This window comes from Haliaeetus albicilla, chromosome 16 (assembly GCF_947461875.1).
Source record: "Haliaeetus albicilla chromosome 16, bHalAlb1.1, whole genome shotgun sequence".
Classification (NCBI taxonomy): Eukaryota; Metazoa; Chordata; class Aves; order Accipitriformes; family Accipitridae; genus Haliaeetus; species Haliaeetus albicilla.
The window spans coordinates 15,741,917-15,755,987 of NC_091498.1; the positions used below are offsets into that span (position 1 = coordinate 15,741,917).

A 14,071-nucleotide genomic window follows, 5' to 3' on the forward strand; every position below is an offset into this window, starting at 1 on the left:
GAGCAAACAATTTAGGCATCTCCTTAAACCTAATTGAAGTTAATGGGATTGTTGATATGCTTAGAAGTAAGCACATTCTTGAATATTTTTCTGAACTGAGACTTTACTCCTTTGAACTAGTATTTTAGTCAGTTCTGCAGAATGGAATAAACAAATTGTTGCTGTAAATGTCTCATAACCATGGTAAACCCTTCCGCGTGAAGGAGACTGATGAACAGTATGTACCTGGTTTAGTAGAGATTAAGAATGTTTTTACTGCAAAGGAGAAACCAGGTTTGTTGGGTTTTGTCTTTGTTGTTGTTTTGAAAAGATAAAAATTCAAGTTTAATTCAAATGCTGACTTGAAATCCACCAAAAAATAGCCGCGATGCTTGTGAAATAATTAACTTCTGATGGTTATTCTGAACTAGTGCACTGCTAGTTTGCAGTCTGAGCAGTTCAGAAATAGTGCACTGACCGTTGAATTGAAGACAAGCAAATCAAAGCAGCTTTTCCTGTCACACATACTTGTGTTAATCCTACTACAAGAGACCAAGCAGAGACACAGTAGGTGTTAAGAATTGTTGAAAAGTTCAAAGTGTGTGTACTTGGTAGGATGGAGTGACTCCAGGGTGCGCAGGCTTTGAAAGGGTGATGTTGCAGCCTTGCAGGAAGGCTCTGTTCCTTTTGGACTGGTTAAAAGGTACTGTTATATTTGGTAGGAAGAAGGCTGTGGAAAGCTGAAAGGGAACGACTAGTAGTCAGTGGGGGGGGGGGGTGTCATGAATACTTTATTTTAACATATTTCACTGCAATCACGTTATGAACAATTCACACTTCACAGAAATCAAAGAAGGAAGAAAACCATTTAGATCATCTTGGCTAATACTCTTGCCAATGCAGGATTGTGTCCTGTATTTTCCTCTGGTGTTAGACTGTCCATTTTTATCTGACTCAAGTGATAATGCATTCCCTAAGAGACTGTTTCACTGTCTAATAGATTTTACTGTTAGGAAATTTTCTGTTGCTCTGTAAAGTAAATTTAACTTTGTTTAAATTCAGACTGTTACTGTGAGACAAATCTCCAGGAACTTAAGCTAAGTAATTCCCCATCACTGTCCTTGGCAGTCTACACCATTCGGGTACCTGTGCATCTAATAATTGTACTATTAAAGAAACAATGCTACTAAATAAATTTTTTCACCAGGAAAAAAACAACCAACGCCAAACCAATACCCAAAATACCAGTTGAGTGTTCATTAGCCTGGTGTTTTTCCATTGTAACTGTATAAAAGTTTGTGATGAAATTCAACCCCGTGTTTATAACAGCACTTGTAGCTCAGCTATGCAGCCTATGCTATGTATTTGGTTTAAAGGTAACAGCGTACACAGTGACAGAAATGCAGAAGACATACGAAGCTACAGGCAGGGGTAGTTTGTGGTTTTGTTTGTTGGCGGTTTTTTTTTTAATCACGCATGGGACTGTTTAGTTTTGATCCAGATGTTAAAAGGAATTGTAGCCCCTTTACAATAGCCTGGTGACTTAAAAGAGCCATAAAACTGACTGTTTGGCATATTCCCAGCTTAGGAAGATCTACTTGGACTCTGCAGCATCTCTAACCTGTAAGTATGGAAGAAGCGTAGAAAGAAGGGGTAAAACAAACAGTTGTTGCTACTGCTGTCATCTCAGTGGGAATCCAGCAGACATCCTCGAACCATCAGCCTTGCCACCTAGCTGTATCTAGGACACAGGGATACACAGACAAAGAGACCAAAGTGCAGTTCCCAAACTGTGTTAGGTTCAACCCCTGGCTGCAGGAGAATCCGAAACGGGAAAGGGTTCTGTGAGGTCTGATGGATCTCTAAGACACAGTTCTAAAGTGATAGGCACAAGGAAAGGATTCACAATGCTTGCATTAGCCCCCATGAACAAGTCTTATTTGCCTGTGCAAGTTGCATGGACATATGGCTGGCACTGGTCTGCCAGCTCAGCTTTTGGAGGTACCCTTTTGTACTATGTGGCATGACTGTGAGTAGAAGCAGGTGTCTGCAGTTGTATTTCATAGCTACTTTCTAGGAGAACTCCTCCAAAGTTTGAACACTCTTGAAACCATATCCCTGGCTTACTTTGGCTCTGGATGGTCTTCTTTAAATATATACCACTATGCCTAATATGGACTCAGCATTGTGTTTCCCTGGTAGAGAAGGGAGAGGTGATTATTGTGGAGTCAGAATTAGAGGCTGATAAAACCCCTGGATAAGGAAGGCCATCGTGGTAGTGTGTCTCTACTGTCTCCCCTCTGATTACCAAATGGCTCATCTTAATTAGAAGTTTCCTGGCAGCTGTGGGTAACCTTTGAGGTTGTAGTGCCTCATTTTTATCACCTTTGGCTCTCTAGTCTGTTATAAACAATGTGTCTCATTACAAAATGAAAAGATTTGTCTTCCAAAATTAGACTTATAAAAAGCTTACGCTCCATATTCTGAAATATCTTTGGCTGAACCTTTTGCTTTTCTTTTTGCTATGTGTTTATCCAGTACTTCTTGTGGAATCATTGTGCTTGATTTAGGTATTTGACTTTGCAAGAGCTGATTTATACCCATGCTTTATGTACATTATCTTTAGATGGAAAAAGTCAGTTCAGAAAGCTTCCTGTAACTGATTGATAAGTAGAAGAACATTGCAGAATTGCTGGACTGTACGACACCTGAGATGCTAGAGTTGACAGTGATGCTCTGTTGTTTCTTTGGGAAGAGGAATGTTGAATCAGCATTGCAATTAAATACAGTCCATACAGTGAATGGACTGTGGACCTTGTCTTTTCAAGGTGGCCTTTGTTGTAGTAGTCTCTGAAAGCACTGCTGTAGTTAAGCATCTGTAAGTGCTTTTATTATAAACCCTTATTTTTATAGCCTTATAGCTTGACCATAGAAATTTGCCCTCAGCAAGAACTTGGCACACAGACTGCTGTCAACACAGGAGTCTAAGTTTATGTATTTATTATCTTCTCCTTCTTAAATCTAATTCATTATAATTAGAGATGGGCTTGTGCTGCAGAATTCAGATCCAAATCTTAAACTCTTCTCCCCCAGGTTTAGAGGATGTATAGACTTGACACTTACTTTGAGGCCAACCTTTTGTTTAAATTCACCTGGCAACAGTTAGGCAGAGCGGTAGCATCAGATGCTTTTACTATTTTCTTTCAAAGAACAAAATTTTTGTCGGCAGCATCCTTTCTTCCATTTAGAATGATATCTTCAGAAATGCTCAATTTATTTTTGAGTATTGTATTTTGGAAAAAAATCAAATGGCTTCTAGGTTTTGTTCTGTTTGGAAGAGAATAAAAAGTTTGAAAGCTGATGTTGAGCCTGGTTTGGCTTCCTGGAAAAACACTAGTCTGTACTGATCTTGTCAATAGGTCCCTAACTCCTGGGTCTGGGTGATGGCTTTTAGCTCTGGGTATCTCTGGAAGCAAGGTCAGGCTTCGCAGGAAGATTACAGAGCCATGGTTCATATATGCAGGGAGAAGACATGAAAGGCTAAGGCTCAATTAGAGTTGAAACTGGCCAGCGTTGTGTCAGACAACAAGAAAGGCTTTTTTAAATACATTAATAGCAAGAGGAGGTCTAAAGAAAACACTGCACCTATACTTGTTTGTCGTGCCAGTCGGCAACTAAGCACCACACAGCTGCTCACTCACTTCCCCCCCTCAGTGGGATGGGGGAGAAAATCAGGAAAAGTAGTAAAACTCGTGGGTTAAGAATCGTTTAATAGAACAGAAAAGAAGAAACTAATAATGATAATGATAACACTAATAAAATGATAATAGTAATAATAAAAGGATTAGAATATACAAGTGATGCACAATGCAATTGCTCACCATCTGCCGATTGACGCCCAGTTAGTCCCCGAGCGGCGATCCACCCACCCCAGTTTATATACTGGGCATGATGTCACATGGTATGGTATGGAATACCCCACTGGCCAGTTTGGGTCAGCTGCCCTGGCTGTGTCCCCTCCCAACTCCTTGTGCCCCTCCAGCCTCCTTGCTGGCTGAGCATGAGAAGCTGAAAAATCCCTGACTTTAGACTAAACATTACTTAGCAACAACTGAAAACATCAGTGTTATCAACATTCTTCTCATACTGAACTCAAAACATAGCACTGTACCAGCTACTAGGAAGACAATCAACTCTATCCCAGCTGAAACCAGGACATTGTTAAAGGTGGTCATCTGACTATTAGGGATGAAGAAATAGTGGAGGCATTCAATGCTTTTTTTGCCTCAGTCTTTAATAATACTGGTAGACCTTGGGCTGCCCACTCCCCTGAGCTGGAGGACCACGAGTGTGGGGACAGTGACTTTCCATTTGTGGACACTGAAATTGTAAGGGACCAGCTGTATCAGCTGAATGTTCACAAGTCCACGGGGCCTGATGGGGTTCATCCCAGAGTAACGAGGGAGCTAGCGGATGTTACGGCAGGACCCCTCTCGATCATCTACCAAAGGTCTTGGGAGTCTGGAGAGGTCCCTGCTGGCTGGAAGTTAGCCAATGTTACTCCAGTTTACAAGAAGGGTGTGAGGGAAGACCCAGGAAACTACAGACCTGTTAGTCTAACCTCAGTTCCTGGAAAAATTACAGAGAAGATCATACTGGGTGCTACTGAAAGACGTTTAAGGAATAGCGCAATCATCGGGCACAGTCAACATGGGTTCACAAAGGGAAAGTCCTGTTTAACTAATTTTATGTTCTTCTATGATAAGGTCACCTGCCTAGTGGATGAAGGGAAGGCGGTGGATGTAGTTTTCCTGGATTTTAGTAAGGCTGTTGATACTGTCTCTCACAGCATCCTTCTGGACAAGTTGTCCAACTGTGGGATGAACGGGTTCCTGGTGCACTGGGTGAAGAACTGGCTGAATAGCATGGCTCAAAGGGTTGTAGTGAATGGGGCTACATCTGGCTGGCGACTGGCCACCAGCAGTGTTCCTCAGGGTTCAATCCTAGGGCCAGTGCTGTTCAATATATTCATCAACGATCTGGATGCAGGAGTTGAATGCACCATTAGCAGGTTTGCTGTTGATGCCAAGATGGGAGGTGCTGTTGATTCTCTTGAGGGACAGAAGGCCTTACAGAGGGATCTAGATAGAATGAAGCGTTGGGCAATGGTTAATGGGATGAAATTTAACATGTCCAAATGCCATATTCTGCACCTGGGATGGAGTAACACCAGGCACAAGTATGAATTGGGAGTGGAGTGGCTGGAGAGCAGCCCTGCAGAAAGGGATCTGGGGGTGCTGGTTGACAGCAGGCTCAGTACAAGTCAGCAGTGAGCCCTGGCAGCCAAGAGGGCAAACGGCATCCTGGGGTGCATCAAACACAGGATAACCAACCGGTCAAAAGAGGTGATTATCCCGCTGTATTCAGCATTGGTGCGGGCTCACCTTGAATACCATGTGCAGTGCCGGGCCCCACAATTTAAGAAGGATGTGAAGGTCCTTGAATGCGTCCAGAGGAGGGCAACAAAGCTGGTGAAAGGGCTGGAAGGCATGTCTTATGAGGAGCAGCTAAGGACTTTGGGTTTGTCTAGATTGGAGAAGAGGAGGCTGAGGGGTGACCTCATTGCTCTCTGCAGCTTCCTGAGGTGGGGAAGTGGAGAGGGAGGTGCTGAGCTCTTCTTCGTGGGATCCAGTGGTAGAACATATGGGAATGGTTCAAAGCTACGCTGGGGAGGATTAGGCTTGACATTAGGAAGCATTTCTTTACTGGGATGGTGGTAAAACACTGGAACAGGCTTCCTAGAGTGGTGGTCGATGATGTCCCAAGCCTGTCAGTGTTTGAGAGGCATTTGGACAATGCCCTTAATAATTTGCTTTAACATTTGGTCAGCCCTGAAGTGGTCAGGCAGTTGGACTAGATGATCGTTGCATGTCCCTTCCAACTGCAGTAGCCTATATTCTATTCTATTCTGTTCTGTTTTGTTCTGTTCTAAGTAAACGCCCAGGAGTAAACACTTTTCCAGGGCAGAGGAACAATCCAGCAAACTGTGCCTTAGAAAACTAGTGCTATAAGCATGCCCATCAGTTGCACATATCCCTCCCAGGTTACCCCCAGCTTTTCAGAACTGATTTCTACTTACATCTTTCAGAGGCAATGTGTCAGTAAAGCAGGGAAATGCAAGTTTAGCATGTATCAGCGCATGCTTCCTTCTTACAAACACAGGATAAAATTTGGGTGAATTATGTGTCTGAAAACCATTGAGCTCTTCAGCACAATCCTTCAAGAGTCCTGGGTGTGAGATGAATTTTTTTAAGCCAAACAAGATTTTCAAGCCTCCTTTGGCCTGATGTCTTGCAATAGTGCAATGACCTGCTTGCCTTAAGAGGACATTCCTCATCTAAATCTCTCAGGTGCCTCTTGTCCCTGTCTTTATGCATGGAGTTTCTAGGGTGGAATCTCTTTTAGCTTCTGGCCAAAGAATTTCTCCAAGGTAGTGGCACTGTCCATAGCAATCTTATTGCTATTCTGAGGTGGAACCATTACTGTGCTGAGGCTGCTCTGCCCCAGCTTTCCAGGCTTTCCTGAATTCCTGATACAGAATAAATGCTCAAACCCACATTAATGGTAACAATTGACTTGGATGTTGAAATACAAAAAGGCTTTGACGAGATCATACTGAATTTGTAAGCGGACACAAACCTGTCTCCCAGTTTATTACAGCATAATCCAACCTTTGTCTAAGTACTAGTACCAGGACATATGAAGGTGCATGAGAGACATTTAGTGAAGCATATACTCACATTTTTAATAAGGGAGCAAAAGATATGGTCAGAACATATCTGCCCCCAAGTCAGAAATGGGAAATCCTTACTCACGCTACACAGGGTTGACCTTTGTCACCAGCCCTGGTTCTCAGCTGCCTTTTCTATGTATGGATGTGCAAAACTAGTAAAAAACAGTGCTTACACTTTTCCAGTATTAGTTGAAAGTGTTAGTCTCTCCTTCCATTCTCAGTTGGTGCATTTAATTAACCCGTGATGGTTTCAATCATCAGACTTCTGAATACAAAAGTTTTCGAGTATCAGTCTATTTAAGTATACAGTGATTGTGAAGCATATGAGGGGGGTGTTACAGATAAGTCAGTCCTTTCATCTTTCCTTGTGGGGAGGACCAGGGTAAGGATAAAACTTTTTTGTTTTGTTTTGTTTTATTTAACATGACTTGTTAACCATTAAAAAGAAAATAATTTCATTTTCAGGCTTTGGCAAAAGTTTGGACAGCTTCTTATTTCACTCCCTGTGGTTGTTTTTTCTAGGCAGCCAACTCCAGTGGGATGCATAATATTTAGTACTTTAAAAGCAAGTATGAATATTTATCTTCCCATGCCACACCTCTTCAGGTATCCTCAGCAGAGCATATGCACCTTCTTTATGTCCTTGCTTTGAATCTCCATCCTCTTGAGAGGAAGAATTACGTGTTTGTCCATATCTCCTCTTTCCTTTAATTCTTTAAAAAAATGCTCTAAATGTTAGCATGGGGACAGAGATACTTGCTGATGATGTGTGATGGAGAGCTGCTTGCATCTAGAGCAGCTGACTAGTCATTCTGTGATATTCTATTGCTAGATACTTTGTTTTGCCTTTATGGTTTAAAAATAGGGAAGTATTTCAGAAAATATAAAAGGAATACATTTTGGTTTAAATATTTTTTAAGAAAAATAAATCTTTGAACAGGCAATTGCAGTACTACTTTTTGTATATAACTTGTTTATTTGTTTAACCAGTAAATCATCTGCTTAGAAAGTGTCTTGTTTTTATCTTAGGACTTTCAGTTACTGGAGTATTCAAAACCCTGTCTTAGGCAATGGCAAAATAGTCTGTCTGTTGCAGCACTTCACCTACTGCTTCCATCAAGGATCATTACATTTGCTTCACTGGCCGGTAATCTGGAGTTCAACAATGCTCACTTCTCATTAAGGCATTCGTTATCCCACTGTCCTTCCTTCCCTGTGCATTGACTACACTGAGTCTAGATGGTTTAGTATTAGAAGATTAATAATTGCAGTTGGAACTAGAGAGGGGTTTCTTTTGCATACTAAGCCATTCTAGAAGTGTTTTATCCATGGAATACGGCAGTGGTGTTTTTAGTCAGGAGGCTGATAATAGTGGTTTAAATCTAGCATAAATCATCAGTGTGCTTATTCACTAAGCTCAAACTAACTTCTCATCCTACGTCTTTCCAATTACACATTCATATATGTCTTCATTTTATAGATTCTTCACTCAGTGCACTAAGTCTCCATCCTTATTCCAGATTATTTTGGAACTGGAGGTAGTTTAAAGAAAGAAATTCTCACTTAGATAATCCTGGTGATAAGGTCTGTGTTTGCTCTCTTGTTTCTGCCTTTGTTTCCTGTCAGTGCAAATACTGTTAGGACTTTGTACAAAACAAAAGCGGACAAAAATTACTAATATCCCATGTATCGAATAGGTCTTACATCTTTAATTACAGTATAATTGCTCAATTGCTGTATAAAGGGCAGTCTTCCATAAATGTCCAGCCCTGGTTTTAGGTCATGGCACTTGGTTGCTGCGGTTATGTGACTGGGATGTCATACAATTAGGTGTTTTGGTGTGGCCAAACACTTCATAGTGGAGAAATTTGAGGAAATTAAAGAGACTGCTTTCCCACCATGATTCATGTTAAAGAAGAAAAGATTATAAGTGCATATAGAGCCAAGTGTCTCCTAAATATTCTGGGCTTGTGTTATCATTTTATTGCTGAAAGGTTTTAGATTAATTTTGCAAAATTAAGTGATCACTTTGATATGAGTGGTTACCCTCAAAGTCACATTCCAAACCTGTTTACTCATGCATAGTACAAGCACAGGGTTTCTTGCCATACATTCTCTTTAATTCATACTCAGTCTATTCATGCTAAATATATCAGGGTGATCAGCCCATGACATGAGAAAACTACTTGAGATGCGTGTGGCTTTTACACTGAGGATACATCCTATTACCAGCAAAAGCAGGACTGAACCAGAGGGACTGCTGAGACCGTGCAGGATGGCACCATGGTGATCGAGTTGCAGTTGTTCCCTGTATGTGAACCTTTCTCAAAGCTCTGTTTTGTGTTGGCTCTCCAAAGTATGTGATGTATCATAGGATTTTTGATCACATGAAAATTTCAGGGTCAGGAAGATGCATCCCTTTGAAATAAAACCGTGTCAGTGTAGTTTAGTGCCATCTATGGAGCTGCAAAGATTGCCCCATAGTTTGCGTGTCTCTTCACTACCATGTATTATCCAGCTGTCAGTGGGTCAATCCAAAGCATTGTTTAAGCTTTACTTTCAGATGATAATTAGAAAGTTATCAGAAAACATGTGACGCTAAATTAGGAGAAACTAAACCCTCATTATATCATGCTGACAAAATCCAGGCCAATTCATTCAAAGCTGGGGAAATAATCCAGATTTAAATCAATGTGACAAAAGAATTATTTTGGCCCTATGTGTATAGGCGGCAGATCAGCAGAACCGATAATGCTGTGCTTGCAACACACACTTGTAACTTAAAATGATCAGTTGTAAAATGTGTTATTTTTGTAACATAAGGTAGATTAAAGTGGTTAATGGCTTATTATTCTAGCTCTTGCTTCAACAACATGATCAAGAAGGTTAACAACATTTTGTCTGCACAATGCTGTACTCTGCTCAAGTCCATAGCTAATATGTATTTTCATGAACATTGGAAGCAGCTTTTCTGCTGTGGCTATGAATCACTTTGTTTCCTTGACATTTTGGGTGTCAATAGCCAAGAGGCGTACAAAAATAACAACCAGTTTGTTCATTGGTTTGAGTTTGTGCATGTCTCCATTGACCTACCAGGTGTGTTTGAGTGGTGTCTAGGTGAGGTTACAGAAGGGACTAAGAATTCCTTAAGCTGTGATCTATGGGCAAGTGATGTTGGTTGGTGAAAGAGCAAAAAAGGTTTGTCAACAGTTGCATTGGCTCCTGAGTTACAGGGATGCGCTCTGTCAACTTCTCTATGTTGGGTGCTCTGCTTGGCCTAATAAGTACTTGATTTCACTTGTTGGTGAAATCAGAGCTCTTAGCTAGTTTCTTTTTTGGTGTACTGCTACTGTTTTGGACACAGATCAAGCTTATAATCAGTGTAATAGGCATAGCTCTCTTAGAGTCAATAGCTGAGTAAATTTAGGTAAAGATCTGGATCGCTAGCTTTCCTGTCAAACTGCTGCCTTCTCACTGTGTATTGTGTGGTCTTGTAGGGTGGTAGTGGAATTCCCATCAAATGTCTAATAATTTAGTTTAAAAAAAAATAAAAAATTGACCTGTAGAAAAACAAGTAACTAAAAGAAGAAATAGCTAGCTTAGAAAAAGTGCAAACTTCAACCAATATTTCACATGTTACTGTCACATGAAGGAATTGGAGCATTTTTGGAGGAAGAGGGCAGACAAGAGAGAATAGTTCCAGTGCTCACCAGGAAGGGCTATCCATATGACAAATTAAATGTAGTAGCAGTGAAGAGCCTTGCCCCAGTTTAGTAACATATGCTAGTTTTGGCATGTTCACAATACCACCATGCTGCATAAAGTGCCTGTATGTTTGAACTCTATACAGTTCTTTAAAGGTGACAGTTGAATCAAATTCTGCATACTAAATAATGCAAACAAAGTCCATATGATCAAAGGCAACTGGTCTTGACTTTGTAATAGTGGGTTAATGTTAAGCGTTGCTTTGTGTTACTTGTTCTTGTCACTCATCTTTAACAGAATGTGTGTTGCTCTTTTATTTATGTACTCCTTGCTACCCTGACTATAATAGCATGTATTTTTCTCTCTAGTTTCAAAGTGTACTGTCAAGTGCATTTGGGCTTGTATGCCTTATACATACATACATATTTATTAATTGAGTTCAATCTTCCTGTGCACAAAGAATCAACATTTTTTTCCTTTGTAGAGGCAGTCCAAAAGCCTAAAACTATATGTAGGGTTAGCCAAAAAAGAGGCACCTGGAGCTGTGGTGCATGAAATAGTTGAAAACACAAAAATCACTTTACAGTATTTTATTTATCTGAACAACAGAGAGCAGTGTGTAGATAATAGTGTTCAGTGTCTTATCAAGTAATTGTGCTTGAACCTCACTGGATAGCAAAAGCTTTTGTTAAAATATTTGCCTTGGTTTTTTTTTCCTTTCGAAGACCTTTCTTTCTCCCCCTCCCCAGCAGGGAAGTAACATAAATTCATTACTAGCAATGTTGCCTCAAAACAATATGTGCTAAAATAAATAATAAGAGACTAAATTTTGGTAATTATAACATTATTAATAAATATTGCTCTTAGAACTTCAGTGTAAAGCATCTTCGCTACCGAAATGTCTGTGCTTCTGTCAGAGCAAGCTGTTCACCAGCTCTCTCTCTAGTCTGTTTTTACATTGCCTAACATTGAGTGAATGCTGACTATAAATATTATAGGGAAAAGCAAAAAAACGCACTGGAGATGTGTGACTTTGTTTCAAGTGCAACTTCACTGTGAAGGACAGCTTCTTCTTAGGCTGTACTTTTCATGTAATTCTTCTGAAATGCTGACCGAGATGTTAGTGAATTTTAAAGCCATCGTGAGCCTGACTTAGCAGTACATGGCCTTCATTTCATACAAAGGAAAAAAATAACCTGTATTGTATGTTCAGTATAGCTCCTCCAGATTGTAACTAGATCTGGTTTGTGGGTTTTTTTCAGACAGCTGTTCTTGATGTATAGCTGAACGGTACAATCTCATGTTCACTACCAGTTTGATAGAGAGGGAGGCTTACATTAAGCCATATTCACTCCATACACACAGAAGCATTTACAGTTTTGACAGTAGTTTGTTTTACTGCACTTGAATGTTGTAAATATTCTTTTATTGTTTTATGGAGGTGTTTATTTGTTATTTACTTGGGGACACAAGCTCATGATGGTGACTAGCAAAACAGACTTGAATGGAGTGCCTTTTGGATTTGTTGCAAGGTTCCTCTGCGTTTTGGTGTATTCTGTATAACCCCCGTTCCTCATTAAGTGAAAACTGCTAAATCGTACCTTGAAATGAAATGGTGGAAATGGTGATGGTGAACTGTTCACCCAGGTCCTATCAAGGTGATGTTCCTTCCTGCTTGTTGGCACTGGATGCACATTCAAAATCCTGGCAAAGAATGTGCAGACGAGCTATTCAGAACAATAAATTAAATGACACGATTTTCTTCAGATTTTCCTAGTGAAAGACCATAAAATTAATTACAATTTATTTTGGTCCTAATAGTTATGAAATTGCATTCAAACAAACAGAAATTACCCTCTGTGCTGTGGTTTTTATTTTGCATAAAAGAGATGCCAGCTAGACGCTACTGGGAATATTTTTATCCCCAAGGTCTACATTAATCCTTTCTTGCTAAAAGACACATTTCTGAAATATTTATCATAAACCTGCCATGCTGTTGTCACATTGTTCCTTCTGTGGTGTGAGCAGTTCTGGGACTTCTGCCAGCATTGTTCCTTCCATTCAAATAGGGAATTTGCTACGAAGTGTCTGGTTCTCAGAGGAATAGCATGATGCTTGTTCATCAACCTGACTTTGGTGATTCATAACCCAAATGTGTGATGCCATGCAAAGTAGGAGTAGCCAGTATGTGGCCTGTCAGGTTTACTGACATTATATTTGCAAGTATAATTTTAATTGTATGTGTACATATGAAGGGGGGGAAGGGTTCATAATTTTAAATAGGAGTCAGGTCTTTGAAATACTAAGTTTGTGCTGCTTAATAAGTTCTACAAATAATTAGGTAAAAACTGAATGAGGCTGAGGCTTTGATGTATAGCTTTTTTTTAAATCAAAAAATGTTACAGCATTAGTTCTTCTGCTGTCTTTGTTTCTGAGACTGAATGAGAAATATTTGGACGTACTGGGAGAAGGCTTTGAATCTCTTGAACTTGCAGTGTGTTCGAAATGTGTGTTGGAACACCTCACTCAGAAGAGTGTCCATTCTAGGGGGTTTCATCTGTGAAATAGTTGTTTCAATTGGTAAGCTAAAAATAGTGTTCCTTCAAAGGAATTTGTGTACAGTGGAAAAAAGTCACTTTGCAGATTTTTTTTTTTTCTTACATGCTTTGCAGTTTTAATTAGGTTTTTTTAATATAACAAATGGCTTGAATGCATTGCTCTTGTGTCTGTGGTTTCATTTAAAATGCAGTTTAATTTAGCTCTGAGTATACTGGAGAATAGCAAGAATAATTTGATAACACTATTCCCTTATGAAAGCATTTACAGTATAATAAGTGTTTCCATTTCAGGACTGTGGAGTACTGTCTGGTTAAATTATATGTTGGACTTGAATACATCAGTTACGAGCTCCTTGAACCAACTTTGACAGCTATTCTAAAATTATGCCAAATTTGGGATTATTTTTTAAGATGTGCTAGAATCTACCTGCAACATAGCTGATAAACTTTCTTAAGAAATGGTGATAGCTTTTGTAAATAAAAATAAATTATTTCAATTCATTACAATAGCCAAGTTAAAACTATATAAATAAGGATGTTTCTAATAGTAACAATCTTATACACATCAACATTAAATTCAACACAAGTAACAGCGAAAATAGTAAGAATTCTTTCAACTTTCAGTTCATGGGGCCATTGAAATTTTATGGTCAAGGTGCAGTTATTAGTTTAGAGACCTAGGATACTTCTGGATCAGGTTACCATATTCCCTAACATCAAAAGCAGGACACAAAATATGTGTGTTGGGGGAGAGGCGGCACTTTTGTTTGAGCAGTAGCTACATGCATGAGGCTCCAAGCCTCTGCATTTCTACCAAGTCTCTAGCAGTAGACCTCCCTCCTTAATCTAGACCTCTTTCCGCTGTAGAGCTTCTGTCCTCCTGTGGCTTGTCCTAAAGTATCTACAAGCCCCGAACTGTACCCTTTCCTTTCATCCCTCTTGCCATAAAGTTATTTATTCTCTCATTCCTCATCAAATCACCCTGGCACCTCTAGTCTGCCTCAGATCCCTGGAGTTTTCCTGTCTCTGCCCCATG

General features: G+C 39.9%; 1 protein-coding gene across 6 annotated transcripts in view; it reads left to right on the top strand.

Annotated features, from left to right (window-relative positions):
• Positions 1-14,071, top strand: part of KCNQ1 (potassium voltage-gated channel subfamily Q member 1) — a 422,193-nt gene that overhangs the window by 200,549 nt on the left and 207,573 nt on the right. The gene's annotated exons all lie outside the window — the stretch shown is intronic.